Below are 19,972 nucleotides of genomic sequence, written 5' to 3'. Positions count from 1 at the left end.
TCTTTTTCAAACTCACACATCAAGGAAGCTATCTGTTCAGTGTTTAAATCACTATATTCCTTCAACCAGAGATGCAGGTCAAATTTAATGACACAAGTTACTCTATTAAGTTCCATTCCCAAACTGAGATACTGATGAAGGTTTCTGTAATGCATGATGTATCTTTGTTTGTCCCTCAGCTCCATCATCAACTTGGGGAAAGAATTGTCTACAGAATTAGTCACTCTAGAAACAGTGGCAAATCGCTGTGTGTATGATGCAAATTATTAGCACATGCCTTATTCTTCCTCCATGACTTATCCTACACCAGAATCTGCGGCCACATCATCAGATTTACCTAATCCAACGATTTCTTCATTGGACAGCCACCAAAACCTTCCGATTCAAAGAGCTTCTTTCATGGCACGCCCATATAAATTGTTTGCATACAGGTACAAGATGTAACTCAAATCATTAAATACATTGAGCTTCTCACCCATCTATGGGTCATATGCCTTGGTCTGTGTCATAAACCAGCATTAAATATGAAGGATTGGCATCACATACCTACATGCCTCCAAGGTGTCACCTCCCAGGACTTCACCCACTGGCAAGAGTCATATTGAAACTGGCAAATGATGGGGCAATCGCCACCAGAGGTCCACCTAACTGGGGATCCACTTCCCCCTGCTTAGTCACATGGGTGGAAATAGATCCACAGGTGTATCTCTGTGCATCAGCTATTATAGGGGCGCAGTCCCAGTCATTGGTATTTCTCTGCTGTCACTCTGAGCCAACTCATATGCGAGCTCAACCTACCCCTTCAATCGGAGACTGGTAGGATCCTCTGCAGTGGGACTTTAGACCTCTTCAGCATCATCCTTGAGAAGTATCTTGGCCAGCTTCTGCCAAGTAAACTCTACTTCATTTCCATGGGATATTTCATTACGTTTATCTCTGTGTCCCACAATCTTTATTCAATATGTTGTTTTCCAGGAGCACACCTGGCAGAAGACTGAGAGGGTTTTGCATTAATTTCTGTGAGAAGAAGTTTTTGTTTTGTCAGTGTCCTGTTGTTTTGGTAATAAACTTTTCTCTTGTTGATCTGGAATGTGTTCTGTCTTAGCCATCTCACTACATGAGATATAAGCAGAAAGCCTATGTCACATTGGCAAAGTTCCCCATGGATCCTGCATTAAAGAAAGAGCAGCATGTCGACATCTGTCAATAGTTCTGTGCTGACACATGTCTTTTTCAACATGGTGTCTCAAAAAAGGCCTCATGTGGTGTAACAGAAGACAGGGCCCAGAGTGTATGGCCATGCAAACTCTTTGAAATTTCTCGAAAATGTCTGCATACTCCACTGAATTAGGAATCTCGAATCCTTGGCAAATATTCACTGCATATCCATGCTCTGCATCTGATATGGAATTGCCTGTAATGCTACTGACAAATGTGGGTACAATGGGTAGTGTGGTTTTGTTGAGTCTCCCCATAGAATCCATACAATATGTTGGTTTGCAGCATCATGATAGGCATCTTGAGTGATGTACATTACCTCTTCATGCATTACAAGTTTATGAAGTGGCACATGCATAAAATGTAATGAGTCTAGGTAGTTTAGCATAATTATCAGTTAACTTCATTGCGAGAATGAGATGTATATTTCAACACTCCAAGGCAAGACACTAACCTGGTCATTGTCCACTCTGAAATCAGTTACCATTTCAAGTTTCATGGGTTATGAGCTGCACTGTGGAACATCCTCATTAGGTGACAATAATTCCTACATTTTCCTATCTAATGGTCAGTCACAAATATGACATTTAACTTGCTTCTTATAAAAACTGTCATTTTCCTGCAATTTGGTCATGGGATTCTTCATGTGTTAAATCCAATCAACATTCCATGCAATTTGTTCAAGCTCAGAGAGCAACCATCATACAGGATTTTCCCCAACGTACGATGAATGAAAATGATTATGTTCGGAGGCATATGCACACACGAGTTGATGAATTGCTGTATATGGCATGTGTCATTCAGTGAAGGTGGTATGGGGTTGCCCTCACAGCATGTCGCTGGAACAAGGGGGCACTCAAAGCCAGCACACCCTACAAAGGGGCAGTGCTCTTTATGCTGGGTGTTCTTAAACTTTAAGAATGTATTCTCATCTGTGGACATATCCCCATATAGTGGCTCCTGTTTTGGCCAGATTCTTTGCTAAACACTTGCTTGAAGTAAATGAGTTCAGCCATGTCAGACAAAAATTTTATGTATCACAATATTCTTTCTACAACTGCGGTGAAAGAAGTTGCACATGTTCTTGATAGCAGCAAAACTACATGCTGCTTATGCTAACCAGCAAAATCAGAAAAACATTGGTTTCAAAGACTTTGTTTGCAACTTTACCATCACCTTTACCAACTTTACTATCATCATCTGGAAGAGTGATAGCTCTCTGGGACATTCTGTTCACCGTAAGCCCACTCATACTGATATGTACTTGCACTCTTCAAGTTGCCATTACCCCTCCCAAAGTATGAGTGTGCTTAAAACCCTTGTACACAGGTCCCATACAGTGCTGGATGCAGACAGTTTACCTAAGAGCTTGCACATTTAAGGACAGTGTTCAGAGACAATGGATATTCGACCCAGCAAATTAACAGGGCATTCTCAGCTACAACCAAAAACTGAGTAGTAGATAAAGAGGAGAATGCACCAGCAAGCTCCCTCGCTTTCCTTCCCTTTATTGGAAATATTTCCTCCAAAATACCAAGAATCCTTAGTAATTTTCAGGTGAAAGTGATTTTCCGTCTTCCACCTAAGATTACAGAGCTGCTAGGACCAGTGAAGAATAACCTGTTATTGTATAAGGTGGGAATTTACAAAATACTTTGCCAGTGTGGTATGGCCTATACAGGACAAACAACAGCCCTCCCCTTCTGCAACCCAGTAAGTCAGCAGTTGTGGAACATTGTATTTCCAACAGACATTCAGTGGAGTATGACAAAACATTAATTTTGGCCACAGAAAATTCTTTTTTGGACTCCACTATAAAAGAATCTGTTGAAATATGCATCATGGAAAATTTAATGAACTGTGGCAGTGGCTACCAGCTGGATAATGCGTGAAATCCTGTCATCTCCGAGATTTGCTACCACCAAAGACACCAGAATACTCTGATAACTGCAGGAATTGGCAGTGAAGAAGACAGCTGATCCTTGCAGTTCCACCAGCAAGGGTACCGCCATTCGGCAGTGTAGTTGTTCTGTCACCGTGACTCTTATGTATGTGTGGCAATACTATCAGCATGCTACATAAGGCAGAGAGCAGAACGTCTTCAATGGCTCTTCTGAAAATAACTGGCAGGTGTCCAGTTGAAATATCGTGGAGTGAAGTTTACGGCAACCGGCTGCAATTCCAAAATCTCTTTGCATATTTAATTGGCCAGCAAAATTTTAAATTTCACTTAGCTCTCTTACAGTTTATGCAAAGTTGAAATATTCAAGTGTGACACATGTGCAATAGTTTAATTGTAGAGATTAAAGGGGTGTAACTTCAAAAGTAGATTACATAAGATTAACAGTACATCAATGACTTCAGCATGCTGAAGTATTATTATTTATGTATGAGAAGGCCACCTCAATAGCCAAATAGTTAGAATTGCAGCCTTTGGTGCAGAATGTCCTGGATTTGATTCCCAGTACCTCCTCAGACTTTTCTGAGGAAGGGAAGTATGAAAGGGGTTCCTCTCAGCCTCAAGAGACTAAATGAGGAGCTGCTCAATAAAGCAGCAGCTGCATTTTGAGGATTCATCTACCGGATATTAACTGATGTGAAAAGAAAGGATATTTATGATATCCAGTAAAAGTTTTGTTATACTAATCTAGAAATACAAACCCATATACCAGAACAGTTGTAACTAACTTTACTCTTCTCTGCAATCAGCATTGTTACTGCTATTACAATTGTGCTATCACAATCAAAGTATTTCTATATGGTCTTGCAGAATAGTAATGCTTTCCATCAAGAAACTGCTATAATTGTTGTGTTTTTGGAATTAGCTGTCTAACACTAGAAATGGCTTATTTAATGTCTCTCAATGATGTTTAACATTTCCTCAGATATTTCCTTCTTACAGTAGTTTAGAACTTAAAATGTCAAATACTGATTCATAATTGGAAAACTTTTGTTTAACTTATCGGTTCTCACCTGTCTTGTAACATCTTCCTTTAACAGCTGGAATAACAAGTTTACCTGGATGATCAAAATGGATGTTGATTCTGTTACCAGGTGAAATGTGCCATTGTGAATTAGTATGTCCTCAATTATCTGCATAGTTCAGTTGAACTCATGCATATGCTTCAGACTATATATTACTTTACTGCCCCAAATAAACTGCTTCAGTTAATTTAGTGTTGTGAAACTTATATCACATCCCTTATGGGTTGATTAGAACAGTGTAGAATATAATACCAGTGTGATAAAAGAGACTATTATGAATTCCATGAGTTACAGTGTACGGATATGAATAAGAAGGAACTTTATAATATACATTAATACCTCTATGAGAGAAGGAAAGTTGCTACTCACCATATAGCGGAGATGCTGAGTCGCAATAGGCACAATAATTGTGCCTATCGCGACTCAGCATCTCCGCTATATGGTGAGTAGCAACTTTCCTTCTCTCGTATTATTACATCCCATCCTGGATTTTCCATTGTTTGACAGTAATACCTCTGTTATACTAATCTAGGAATACAAACACACATGACAGAATAGTGGTAACTCACTATGCTTATTTCTGCAATCTGTATTGTCACTGATGTTATTATTGTTCTATCTCTAACAAGGACTTACAACAGCAGCATGCAGAGTACTACACAGTCAAGTCTCATTAATGTGACCACCACCTATGTTGGACATCAGCATGGAATAATGACTCACAGATGGCCAGTGGCAGCATTAGCAGTGAAGAATATATAAAGTGTATTGGCGCCTGTGGAAAACAGTGCAGTCGTTTTCATAACATGCAAACGCAGTGATTTATCCGACATTCAAAAGGGCATAATCATTGGCTTTCAGTCCAAGGGTGGAACCATTTCCAAAACAGCTTTGTTTGTAAACTGTCCATGTCACACTTTGGTTAAAATATACCATGAATGGCAAAATGGTGCTATAGAAAACCAGCACTCTAGCAACTTTGGTGCACTACAGGCCATAGACGACAGGTATGAGCAATGCCTTTGGAGATGTGCAACTGTTGAGCAACTCACCATGTAGAACAACCAATGGGCTACCAACAGTATCTCCTCATCAACTGTTCAGCTAACATTGCTGTGTATGGGCCTCTGCAGCAGCATAAATCCATGTTGAGTGCCGTTCATTACCAACAAAATCGGGAATTTGCATGACAGCATCACAGCTGAGTACCCACTGAGTGGTGACAGGTGGCCTTTTCTGGTGAATCACTTTTTATGCCCCATCAGACAGATGACCACTGGCATGTAAAGCATGAAACATCTGAAAGCAAACAACCTGCAATAATCAGTAAAAGGGTCCAGGCTGGAGGGCATTCCCTGGTTGACCTTGTCATCCTGTAAGGCACAATGGATGAACACAAGTATCTATCCATCCTTGGGGATCATGTCCACACCTTCATGCAGTTTGTTTATCCTTGGCACAATGGCATCTTTCAGCAGGACAATTCAATGTGTCACACACCTTCAAGTGTAGGTGTGTGGTTCAAAGTGCACCAGGACGACTTTACTGTACTCCCATGGCCAACAAACTCCCCAGGTTTAAACCACCTGTTGGATCATCTTGGTCGCAATGGATCACATAGCACAGCTGGCCAAAGCATTGAAGCTGGCATGGATTTCCACATCCCTGTTGATACCTTCCTGGACCTCACAGACTCTCTTTCAGTATGTACATGCAGCATAAGGTAGTTATTCAGGCTTTTGACATGTGGTCACATTGATGTGAGTGGACAGTGTATTACTTTTCATTAAGGAAGTACCAGGGTTGCTGAATTTTGTCCTTAACATGTAACAATAGAAAGAATTTAGCTCATGTCTCTCAATGATATTTAACGTTGCCATAGAAGATTACTACTTGTACCAGTTCATTACATTAGACACTTAAACTGTGAAAGTTTGTGGCAGCATGCAATCGGTCGACTGACCTATCTTTGGACTGCCATCTTTGAGTTTTGCGAGAAATAGCCCACGGACCTTCCATCCATTGTGAACTTAAGAATTGGTGTGACGGTGTGTTTATGTATAGTGATATCAAGCTGAGTGTTAAAGTGCTTTTCTCTACATGTGGAATCTTGGCGTATTCATTTAAGCCATTGTACCTACTTCCACATTGGTGACCCCGACGACAAGTACTCCGAACTGTTTTTGTGTTTCTTGTATCATCTTTTGTTGCTACGCCATGTGGTCTTTCAATGGCCACCAGCAGTTACCATCTCCTGCCACAACTCAAACACCTTAATTATCAGTGAACCAGATGCCATCGCAGCTTCCAGCTATGCAAACAGAACTTCCAAACATGATCTTTTATCATTTTTCTACTGTGCCTATGAGTGCTACGATTAATAGGGCCCACGCGGCATTGCCTCAGACTGTGCCTATGTATATCTATGGGCATTTTGATCAAAGGAGTGAGGTATCAAGAACTGTGCCTCATGCATTTTGTACAGCATCGGTTTGCCAAGCCACGCTGTCCTGCCTCAGCCAAGGTTTAATCTGCTGTGCCGCATGCGCCAGTCACGTTTCCGACCAAACTAAAACTCTCTCCCATGCCTACTGCGAAATTCCAAGCAGTGCATTATTGATATGTGAGATGCTACTACCCCATCACAACATTTCCTGAGGCCCTGGCTGCAATAGGTGCCTCACCTTCCCGGTCAAGTTTCTGGGACCCCACGTCCCCCTCTCCACAGTGTTACCACTACCAACCAAACAGTTACGGGCAATCAACCCCCAAGTAACACTGTGTTATTGGACGTCCTGCATGCCACATTTCCGACATTGCCTACATCTGTAAAGGACCAGCGGTATATCTGGTTTGCACTGGCGGACTCTCTTTTTCATGCTACTGGTGTCCACTCCGAGGGATCTGTTTATCTGTGAACATTGTCACTATTATCTTACGAGATCATTCACCAAATTATTCACAAGGAACATTTTGGCGACCTTATTCCCTCCACACTGTGGCATCATCTATGTGCCCTTGCAACACGTGACTTTCTGCCAAAGCAGCACTGTGGTTGATCTGGTTAAGGAAACTCCCAAAAACATAAAAACTACAACTCCTGCCCCTCACATCAAGCTCGCTGGACGAGAAATTGTTAGTGGCAGACTGCACTTTCAAGATAATTCACCGGCGCGAACTTTCATTTCATATTTCAACTTTCTCTATTCAGTCAAGTGACATTAGCACAGTACTGCCCCCTCCACCACCCGCTATCAGACGCGCTCGTCCAGGCAGCCAGCATGAGTGCTTTCTTCTGGCCACCTAAGCCATGAACCTCATATGCTGCAGCCTGCCCCCACTGCAGCCTCGGGTGATGCGCAGTGCAGCAACCTCCGTACTACTACAGCCACTGAATCACACCCACGTTATCCCTTATGCTGGTTTCATGCTACATTCAGTGACGCCCCTTGCAACTGTCGCTCACCATGTGTGGAAGAAAACATGCAATGCGAGATGCATTAGGTGCCTCATCTCGCACAAAAAGTACGCAGCGCCACATTCATGAGCAGTCAGCACATATCGCCTCATCTGTCGGCGGATGCTACTATGTCCACGATGCTACCACCAACCTAAAGTTTTTGGATGACAGTGGGGCTGACACAAGCATCATTGCCCCTTCACTTGCACCTCCAAATCTGCGACCTTTGCCTGCATTACTACGGACCACAAAAAATTCAGACATCAACGGGCTTAGTACAGCTCCACTCACGTTGAAACTATCCACCTCTCTGCAGTTTCCATGGACATTCCACATAGCAGAAGTCAGTTACCCAGGGCTAGGCATTGATTTCCTACGCCAGCACCCGTTTTCTGTCAATAAGTCAGACAATACCTAGTGTCACCTATCTATTGATATGACAATTCCTTTCACTTCCGCCTCTCGAGCGTGACCTCCACCCCTTTGTGATAGTTCTCTTAGCTCTTTGACAGCCGAGTGTGTTCTGCTTACAGCTAAACTCACGAGTTCAACTTGTAACCTTCTAGTTCAATGCCAACAGATTAACGACCTCTCAACTAATCAAGCCATGTTACGACAACTCGTCGAGGATACTACTCATGCCCTCTACCTCGCCAGATGCAAGCCTCACAGCACACACCACCGACACAGCCCACCATGTGATGGGTGATATTAAGGTCAGTATTCCTGCTTCATCTAGTGAATAGTGGGATCCCCTCACCCAGCACTGCACAGGGTAGCCGTGCGGTCTGAGGCGTCTTGTCGCGATTCTTGCCGCTTACCCTGTCGGAGTTTCGAGTCCTCCCTTGGGCATGGGTGTGTGTGTTCTCCTTAGCATAAGTTAAATTAAGTAGTGCATAAGCCTTGGGACCAATGACCTCAGCAGTTTGATCCCACAGTCCTTACCACAAATTTCCAAATTTCCCTCACCCAGCCGTGAAGTATTTTGGCTGTCACCAGTGGTGGGTGTCATAAATTGAACACTACTGAAGGACCCCCTGTTTTACATAAAGCTTGGAGACTGAACCCTCATAAATTCAAGATTGCTAAGTCTATTATTCAGGAACTATTAACTGCAGGGATTGTTTGCATCTCATTCAGCAATTGGTCATCAGCAATTTAACTCATTTCAAAAAAGATGGCTCATTCAGACTCTGTGGGGATTACCATAGACTAAACGATATAACTATTTTGGACAATTGCCCAGTCTCCCATATACAGGACTTTGCACAACAACTGAGTGGTTCTAAAATGTTCAGGGTGGTAGATTGCAAGAAAGCATATCATTAAATTCTGATGCCTGTCGAGTGACCTATCTTCGGACTGCCATTTTTGGGGTTTGCAAGAGATAGCGCACGGACCTTCAGTCTGTTGCGAACTTTTGAATTTGAGTGACTGTGTGTTTATCTATAGTGATATCAAGCTGATCATGAAAGTGCTTATCTCTACATGTGGAATCTTAGCATATTCATTTAAGCCATTGTACCTACTTCCACAAGTTAATTTCATAATTGAACTTTGAAAAACAAACAAATAAACATTGCCCTAACTGGCCTTGAAGACCCAATGGTACCGACCAGCTGCCATGTCATCCTCATCCATTAGGAGTCACCAGATGCCAGTACTGAAGGGCATGTGGTAGGCACACCGCTCTCCTACTATTGTCAGTTTTTGTGACCTGTGTCGCTACTTTTCAGTCAAGTAGCTCATCAATTGGCCTCACAAGGGCTGAATGCATTATGCTTGCCAAAATCACTCAGCTGACCTGGACAGTGAACTATCCAAATGTTAGCCAAGACTGACAATGCTTAACTTCAGTGATCTCTCGGGAACCACAGTAACCACTGTAGTAAGGCCATTGGTTATTAATTGAACATGAATATCAGGAGTCCAGTAAAACATCGAATCTCCAACATTGCTGCAGCAGGAAAAGGATCCTGCAAGAACGGGACTATTGATGTCTGAAGAAAATCATTCAACATGACAGAAGTACAACTCTTCTGCAAATTGCTATAGATTTCAATACTGGGGCAACAACAAGTGTCAGCATGCAAATAGTGCAACGAAATATCATGGATATGGGCTTTTGGAGCCAAAGGCCCACTCGTGTACCTTTAATGGCTGCAATACAAAAAGCTTTATGCCTTGCCTGAGCCCTTCAACACAACATTGGACTCTTGATGACTGGAAACATGTTGCCTGGCTGGACTTGTCTCATTTCAAATTGTATTGAGCGGATGGACGTGCACACGTATGGAGACAACCTCATGAATCCATGGACCCTGCATATCAGCAGGGGACTGTTCAAGCTGGTGGATGGTCTGTAATGTTGTGGGGCGTGTGCAGTAGGAGCGATATGGGACCTCTGATAAGTCTAGATACAACTCTGACAGCATTTTGTCTGATCGCCCGCATCCATTCACATCCATTGTGCATTCCGACAGACTTGGGCAATTCGAGCAGCACAATATGACATTCCACACATCCAGAATTGTTACACATTGGCACCAGGAACCCTCTTCTGAGTTTAAACACTTCTACTGGCCACCACACTTCCCAGACATGAACATTATTGACCATATCTGGGATGCCTTGCAACGTGCTGTTCAGAAGAGATCTCCACGCCCTCGTACTCTTAGGGGTTAATGACAGCCGTGCAGGATTCATGGTATCAATTCCCTCCACCTCTACTTCAGATATTAGTTGAGTCCATGCCATGTCGTGATGGGGCACTTCTGCATGCTGGTGGGGGCCCTACATAGTATTACACAGGTGTACAGGTTTCTTTGGCTTTTCAATGCATGTTCAACACAATGGACAGTTTTTGAATAATTTATACATACTCCCTTACTTGAAAACCTTGTTAAATCTATCTTTTACAGCTGCTGTTAATTATCTAACTGGGTTAAAAAGAGAGTGTTGTCTCAACAGAACAAAGGATGCAAATATGAAATGTAATTGTTGTTGTTATTCAGAGGGGAATTGTTACTGTGTAAAATAATATGTCTCATTTACCTGGATTGCTCAACTTGACTCATGAAGTAGTTGAGTCTACCTGTGAATTTACTGTGACAATAATCTTCATCAAATAAATTCAGTTTTATGAGACCACCATCATTTCTCTTATGCATTATTTATAACAATGTGTAATTTACAATCAATGTGAAAATGTTGGATTAATATGAGTTCATTGTTTACCAAATGTGCATTACAGAGACATTGTCTCAGCACAAAATTTACTTTGAAGTATGTGGAGATGTGAAACTTAAGTATTAAGCCACAAAACTCACAGATTTGGAATGCTGCCAAAATTTTTCCTATTTCACTCCAATTAATATGTTCAGCTTTAGGCAGCAATTTTATTAATGACTGCTTTGTTATGCCATCTTCTTATATAAGAAGATAATTACAGAACAGAGCAAATTTTATAATAGACTATCCATGAATATTGATAAGTTTTCACCTCAGAAACCCAAATATTGATGATAAGGATTTACTGAAGGGTGGTTGATATCCATCTTTAAATCTTTCATCAATTCACAAACAATAATGACATTGCTTTATGTATTTCAAGGTAAAGTGGAAAGTAGATAGTATTTTCCAACCAAAATTACCCTGCAACAAGCGAATGGCTGAGGTGTTCATTGTTAATTGTACAGTGGGAGAGTTAGCACTTTCCACATTTGCTCAGAAAAGGCAAACAGGAAGCTCACTGTCACTGGAATACACACTCATAGCAACATAACAGGACGTCATTTTGGACATATCACTGACATACAAATGTCACTGCAAGATGAGCCACCAGAAAGGTTGATGCCAGGAATATCTTGAGGCAACTAGCGAATAGTAAATTGGGAGAAAGACCAAATGGATTGAAAACAACTATCCAATCATTTTGCTTCTCCATGGTGCAATATGTATGTCCCATATGGTCCAAATGCGCACATGCCCAAAAGTCATACAGTCCTAACTGACACATGCAGATTAGCCATAGGATGCATGGCTAAGGAAGCTACATAAAGCAGCTGTATTCTCAGATCAAAATCCTGAAGCACTGCATATAAGCACATAGAAAAATGTAAACAGACTTCTGAAGAGTGCCTAAACAGAGCTTTATGTGCTGGCATACTTAAATCCTACAACACATTTCTTAGAGCCAGACACAAGGACTACCCTGTCTCACAAGAGATGCTCAGTGGCAATATATCAAGCTAGAAGCTTTGGAGAACATTGTACTGTGTCAGAGTGAGTGTAATCCCAGTCAAAACAAATCTAATTGAACAAGGGCCTTAAAGTCAGAGCAGAAAACAAAAGTAACTGAATTGAAATCTAGAACATGGAATATCATCTACAATACCGCAACTGCACCATATGATGTACTCTTGACAATGTGTTATTGTCTGATCTATTACACTATCTCATTACAAAAACAGAATACAATATGACACAGTACAGTTCATCTCAGGAATCTGAATAATCATTATCAGATTTTTTCTGATAGATGTTTGGTATCAGTGGTTAAGTATTATATCTATGCACTGATGACAAGGACGAACTATCACACCTCATTGCTTTGCACATTTCAAGGTAAAGTGTAAAAGTAGGCAGCAGTTTTATTAAACCATGCTGAATACGCAACAAGAGAATGATAACAATGTGTATTGTTAAGTAATACAATGAGAAAGTTGGTGGTTTGGATACATGCATTTGATGGGCTAAGTATGAAGCAACAAACTCTTCACTTACAGATATGCACTACACATGTAAAACAGTAGCAAATTTTTTCAAATACCTGTGGAAGGAAGAGGATAATAGAGACTAAGTGGGTTAACACATACTTGCAGTAATGTTTCATCCATACATCTATCACATAAAGTGAAATCAGATTAAAATTAGGCATATCTGAGGTGGATATTAAACATAATTTTATAACACAGTATTCACTCTATTACAATGAGTTCTTCATTGATATAGATAAGTGTGTTATAAATTGAATAGCTTGTCTAAGAACTAGGTTAACAGAGAATATTAAGCGATCTATGGCTTCTCCAGGAAGGAAAGTCAATATGTACTGATATAAAAAGGAACTTAATACATACAGAATTTTTTACAATAATGTAGCAATAGAAACAAATAAGATAGAATAGTGGTAACTTACTATGCTCATTTCTGTTAACGGTGTAGCCATTTGCATTACTTTTGTTCTATCCCTAACAAATACTTAGAACAAGAGCCTGCAGAGTACTGCATATTTTCATCTCAAATATACTAGGTTCACTTAGATGTTGTATGGATGTATGACACTAGAAAGCACTGAGCTCAGGTCATTCATTGATATTTAATGTTACCACAAGTGTTCTTCCCTTCTAGTTTCAGGCAATAGTTACACTAGGTAAGAAACAACAAGTTTCCCACTTAGACACCTTGATATACATCCACAACTGCAGGAGATTTTCTCAGACAAGCAGGAAAGGAGGTTCATAGTGTGTGATGTTCATATGCTTTGTTTCTTTGTTGATAGTCCTTGTTGCTGATGTACTGCATTGTTACAGTGGCTGAAAAATGGGGGGGTGGAATTTCAAACTGACTACTGTAAATGATGTAGCCGATAGTTGCACAGTTGCTTTTCTCAGTTCTTTACTTTCCCTGTTCACAACCCCGCAATATTACACAGCTATAAGGCCAGTTCACCAATGGTTAACTTTTGATAAGCCTCATTAATAGTTTGCATACTGCTACAATAGTTGAATGTTGAACATCTATGCACAGTAAAAACCTAATCACGCGGTTCTTACAGAATAATACAGAACATGTGACACTATTGAACAGACACTGTCATTGTTTCAGCACATGGCCTATTTGTGTTAAACTTGTTTCATGGTTAAGTTGATGCACCGTTGTTGATCTAACCAGTACAAGTTTCTTGTCTGAAAATTGGTCGTGGACTGCCTGACTCAGGACCAAAAATCAGGCCTTTATATATCCTGTTTGTCAGGATAGAGGTCAGGAGCGGTGGGTGATGCAAAAATGAAAAGTAATGAAGTTGGAATGGACTCTGTTTATTCATGTAATGATGGTACATGGGTGCCTACGTAGGGCTGAGCAGCCCCAAGAGGGGTTGCCGTCTGTTCATCAGGAGGTTTGAGGAGAGAGGCAGAGGCTAGAGGAGTGACTACTCGGGGCCGAGGTCTGAAGCAAAGAGAGCGTGGAGCTGTTTACAAGCCACCCTCGCCGCTGCTGGCTGCGTCCCCACGTGATCACACGACTAGTCTCTGATTGGAGGGTTGATTCCGCCAACGCGCCTTGTTAGTAGCGTACTCTTGTCAGCGCAACCAACTCATGGGACTAGAGTCTGACCAGGAAGCACATGGCAGGAATGTGCCGACTACGGTCTTCTGGCCAGCACCTTCCACCACAGTGTGCCCAAGCTGGCTATGGGCGTACATTATGAATGGAGAAATTATTTAATGAAATTTTATCTGCAATGATCCCTCTTGGGGGGTCTCCCTGCACATCCTTTCCCCTTCCAAAGAAGGCTCTCTGGATGAAAATGAATAAGCTTATTCTAATTGATTATTTCATTTAGAAAATATATGATCATTATAGGAGTCCCAGTAATTAACATCCATAACATAGTGAAATCAATATGTGCAAAAGTTACAAAGTGGCCTGATGGGTCTCAAGGAAGGTTCTTGAATAAAAAACTTGTGAAGTTGGGGCGTCAGCAGTAGGGGCAGCACCATGGTATGAGTGCGTGTGTCGGCGGTATCAGTGGTGGTGGGTACCCAGGTGATGATGAGGGACCCCGGAGCACAGCACACTGAAACACTCCACCCTCGTGGGGGTGAGAGAATGCTCCCAGGCCTGACAGTCACAAGGGGGCTTTTGCCCAGTAATATTACTTTGAGTTCTTAAATCTAGGATTACAGTGGTAATTACCCAAGTGGGAGAACATTACAAAATGACAATAATTTAAAGTGAAAACAAAATGACATAATGAGTGTTAAGACTCATCAGTTAAATTGTGATTCCATACAGTTTACATAGTAATGAAAATCCATTACAAAATTAGTTCATTGACCTGACACCTAGACTACAACTTAATTCTAAGGGGGGGGGGGGGGGGCGGTCATGCCTGATCACATGCACCAAGGTTGGCAGGTAGGTTCAGGTGGGATATTCACCTTCAGGTTGTGGGGGTGGTACTACTTCTCAGAAGGAAGTGAAACACTTGCAAAACCCTCTTTTACAGAGTATCCAGGATACTATAATCAGAATCATTTCAGTGATGATTACCAAACCAGTGCTGAGTAATACAATGGTGGTTAATCGCTTGGTTTCGTGCCAATAAGCAATATGTGAGGCCACTCGGTCAAGAGCAACTTGGTTATGTTGCTGGGTATGGAGATGACTGATCGATTGGAGTAGATCTGAATCATTGGTATTCGGTAAATTCTTTAGCCTCTCCTGGTGATGGAGTTTAAAAGAGAGTTCAGGAAGGTATAAGGTGAATGTGGAAATGGTGACATGAAAGGTGGAGTGCAATTGAGCTGATATCCTCATAGAAGCAGCGTATACATCACATCTTGAACTATTATACACTGGGTCACTATTATACAGTGTTACGCAGTACAATTCAGTTTCTGACATTGAACGGTGGCACACCAGAGTGGCGGTAACAGTTTGTGGAACAGCGAATAGATAACTATTGCCAACAGGTTGAATTATTGGTTGACGAAGTGAGATTAGAACACGAGGACATGGAGGTGTAGTAGCTTCAGATAAAACCAGTGACATCTCGCGCTCAGTACTGTTAGTGTGTAAAATTAGCGTGGAGCATAAGTAATATGTTGTATGGGTGCAACTGGATAGTTCAGCGAGAGAGAGAGTGGCGTGGGTTTCTCGATCCCGACTAACTATTAAAAATTCTTGAGTCTGCCAAACAACATGGTGGTGAAGGGTGGCCCAAGAGACTGGAAAAGTATATATTTGATAGCACTCGTATTCACAATTTGTGCACGTGATTGGCAACCTTATTCGCATCCGAATACCATCCAAATTACGGGTAAGTCGGACCTCCAACGCAGCATAGTAAAAGGGGAGGTTGCTTTCCCGCACGTCATAAAGCATTTGTTTGGAGGCCAAAATTTGCTATGACACATTGTGTAGGATGTGCAAGAAGGGCTCTGAGGGTAACTGGTGTGGACTGAGTATTCCTTGCAGGCCGAGTTGAATGGCCGAGTGTAACGTGTACGTGTAACTGTGCTGTGTGTATATTAAATAAAAGAATCTGCATGGTCTTCACAATGTCCAATGTGATAGTCAGATTACATAATCCTGAGCGAAGATGAGTCCACTCTTGGTTAAAGGATTGTTCAAGTGCACCACAGTGCTGTGTTAATCTGTTGGCTACAACTTGTATTTGTCTAGTTGTGGCTAACAGGTTATTCTCAAGATGTGTCAGGCGCACCTGTTGATGTACCAACACTTCATGATTAACTCGTGTTTCCGAAAGCGCTTGCTGTGTGTCCAAATCCCAGTGTTTTGGGTCTGTTTTGTCAGGAGTCCCAAAGACAGTTTTTAATAATGTATATCCAACGGGGAACCAGGCTTGTTTGAAACTAGGCCATGGTGCTGCATCCCTAATACTGTCCAATTGACTTCAAAGGGTTGAAATAATTCTAGTCACTTCCCACAAAGATTGGAGAAACTCATGTTCCTTTGTCTGTGTCAAAAAGGTTTCATATTTTGACAATTGCTGAGCTGTATCATATAGAGCACGATCTTCCTCTTCTAATGATGTTAAATTAACATCAGCTAACACAATAGCATAATGTGGAGTATGAACCAGATTATGATGATGTCCAAAAAGCACACCAGATGTGGAAGGGTAGACGTGAAATGGAGGTGCCTTAATGGCGACGACGACAACCATTGAGATTAATATGCTTCTCATTGCTGATGATAAATTGACAGCCATTTGAACGGAGGTTGCTTTGAGTTTCCAATGTTGATAATGGTCGGCTGCGAGAGAAAGTAGTAGTGACCCTACAAGTAAAAATTTCTTGGCTTACTTGATGAGTAATTCAGAGATGACAGAGGGGGTACAACATTGTAGCAATAGTTACCTGGCAAGTAGCAATGATGGTGCAGTTCAGTCACGCTTACTGATGGAGAAGGCCACGAAGTAGAATCATGACAGGCAACCAACAGTTTGGCAGCTGTGGGGTAGCAAGGCGGCAAGACAGTGGTGTAATTCAACACTGAGTATCCGCTGATCAATCACACATCAGCAAAAAAGACGCTGAGTTCAGAGGCAGTACTATGCAGCGCAGACAAAGCGCAACTCACTGGAAAAAAATTTTCAACCTGCTATGGCACAAAGGCCAAATGTCGTTAATTAATTTGAATTTTTTTTTTTAATGAATAAAAATTAGAAGGAATCCTGTGATCATGGTGTAAACCTGCATGGCCTAGGCATCTCCCACGCATTGGCCACTACGCAGGGACACCCAACCCAGTAAGGTTCGACACAGCGAGACAGGTGAAGTAATTCATAAATTTCATAAATAATATTGAGTGGTTTTTCAGCTGTAGAAAACCTGAATGAGGGTAGGACACCTCACGTTAACTCAATAATCATAGGATCTTTGCTTACAGTACTGTACTGAAGTCAGAAATGAATGTTAGTGAGAGCGAGTCTGTTGCTCATGAATACAGAGGCTGGGCGTGAAGCCGTGGAGCGGCGGAGCGCAGCTTTATCAGCGCTGAGCCGGCAGAGTGCTGAGCTCAGATAACGGCATCGGAGAGCGCTAGAGGCTCTGCGTCCGAGACTAAGACATTGTAAGTGCAACTTAAAAGTAACAGTTTATTGCAAAGCAATAATAAACAAATAGCTGATGTCACAAAGACGTTTGATTCCATGTTAACAGAACATTTTAAGTGTTCAACAGGTAAACTGATATTGAATATTCAAAGTTGTTGATTAAAAGAAACTGCTACTGAATGCAGTGTATCTCTCTCGCAATATATCGTGCAAGACGTATCACCTTGGCACGGATACTACGCGGAATGAAGTGATCTTAGAGGAAGCGGAGTTCCATCAATTGATGTCTTTATCATAGGGGTTAACCCTTGCGTAGGGGTTCAGGTTAAATTTGTTTAAAAGAAACTGCTACTGAACATAACGTACTTACGTACGTACTTCCCTTTCCCCTTCCAAAGAGCAGAGGGCATAAACGATAAAAGCCTTGTTCATGTACTTAGTATAAGACAATAGAGGTCTGGTAACATCAACAAGTTACACCAAGGTAGTGTGAATATGAACAGTGTTAGTGTGTTGTAAGTGTGTTATTGTGTATGAAGTGTTGTGTAAATGTGTCACTAATGGTAGCTGATGGCAGACACAAATTGAAGGCCAATAGGTGCTATCAGAGATACATCCAGTTGAGAAAACAATGAAAGTTAAAAGGGAATACCAAATATGACACAAAAATATCCCATAACCATAAAGTGTACTGAACATGAATCATAACTATAAATTGATAATAACAAAACATGACATTGAAGTAATACTAATTGACAAGAAATAAAATCAAGGGAATATTTCCCGAACATAAACTTCCAAATCAGATACAAAATCCGTCAGGGGATGTTGTTATTTAGTCAGTTGATGAAGTGCATAAGGGCCTACGTCAGTAGCATCTGACAGAGTGTGTGAATATAACAACAGTGGCGTTGTATAAAATGTAATAAAAGAGCATCTGGGGCTCAGTTCATTTGTGGTTGAGTGCCAAAGGCATAGTGTGAGCGAAAATTGTCTCACAGTAATTGATGTATGAATTGTTTTGTGGTCAACCAAGGGGCCAAGGATTCGATGACGTGTAAATACAAGTTCGTGGTGGGAATGAGCTACCTGCCAGTGACTCGACTAAGTTCAGCAGTGCATTAGTGCATTAGTGCAATCTGCTGACTTGAATTGATGATTACATAATTTTCAGGGCAATGGAGCAACCTGTGGACAGAGCAAAGGCAACCTGTCTAATAATTCATGTGTAAGCAGTGCGTTGGAGCGACACCCCCGGGATAACAAGGCCGCCCAACAGTGTTAGTGACGTCACGCTAAGCGGCCCATTGCCGACGCAGCAGTCCACGGACACCTCCGTACAGACGCGCCTGGTGCTAACGATCTTCTGTTCGTCATACAGAAAGGAGCGAACTAATCGATAATTCGAACCAAAGACCAAATTATATATTTTCTTGTAAACAGCATAAAGGTTCATAACGAAATACCGATTACATATACGGGCAGGAATAAGTTTAATCGATTGAGGAACTTTGCCACTATTTTATAATTGTCAGAACACTATTTAGCTTTAAAACTCGCATACAGGTGGTGACAAATGCCAACTGACAGCAGGACTTAACATTTTCAAGCTATTACACTGAAAGTAAATTATCTTAAACACTGTCATACATAGCAAAACCCTCACAACTTTCGTTTATGATAAGGTAACAAGAGTTCGCTTTATCTCATAAAACACATGACTATTGTGAATTTACTCATATGTTCATGGTGACAGCTCTTTTCAAGAATTTTTACAAGTGTATCCCCAGTAATAAAGAATGGAAACTAAAGATAGACATCAAATATTCTCCTTTTAACATAGACATGACTGAACACAAGATTCTGTCTTGCACTGTGATACTAAGAGACTGCTCTTTCCTTTAAGAAAAGCCTGACCATTTGAAGTTCACTCTGCTATTGAAGATACACTTCTTGAAACAATATTAAAAATGTTATGAGAGGTAAGGAAATGAAAAACAACCAAGTGCATTACATGTAAGAATGTGAGCAAAACGCTGAGGCTCTCTTTACTTACCATTTTCAATCTCTCTACAGCTTATTTCCTTTTCCACGTAGAAATCACTAACTGCAAGTCTCATTATTGCTGTCTGTTACTAACAAAGTGCTTTTCTATTTAGAAAATCCTGACAATTTGATGTTCATTCTGGTACTGAAGATAAACACTTTTCAGAGGAGTTCTAGAAGTAGGCATATATCACACATAGTAAGAAACGTTGAACAACCAAGGCCACCACTATTAAGCCTTTCTGTGCCTGACATAGCAATGTACTGAAGTAGCAATACATTGGATGTCAGAATATAACATCTGTGCACTCTAAACGATGGAGTTTTCTTAGCAATCAGTGACAACAGAAACCAGCAATGTATGTTAAAACTGGTACGTCTGTTTCAATATTTTTTAA

This window comes from Schistocerca americana, chromosome X (assembly GCF_021461395.2).
Source record: "Schistocerca americana isolate TAMUIC-IGC-003095 chromosome X, iqSchAmer2.1, whole genome shotgun sequence".
In the NCBI taxonomy this organism is placed as follows: domain Eukaryota; kingdom Metazoa; phylum Arthropoda; class Insecta; order Orthoptera; family Acrididae; genus Schistocerca; species Schistocerca americana.
The sequence above is the reverse complement of the archived record's forward strand: the minus strand, read 5'-3'. Positions refer to the sequence as shown.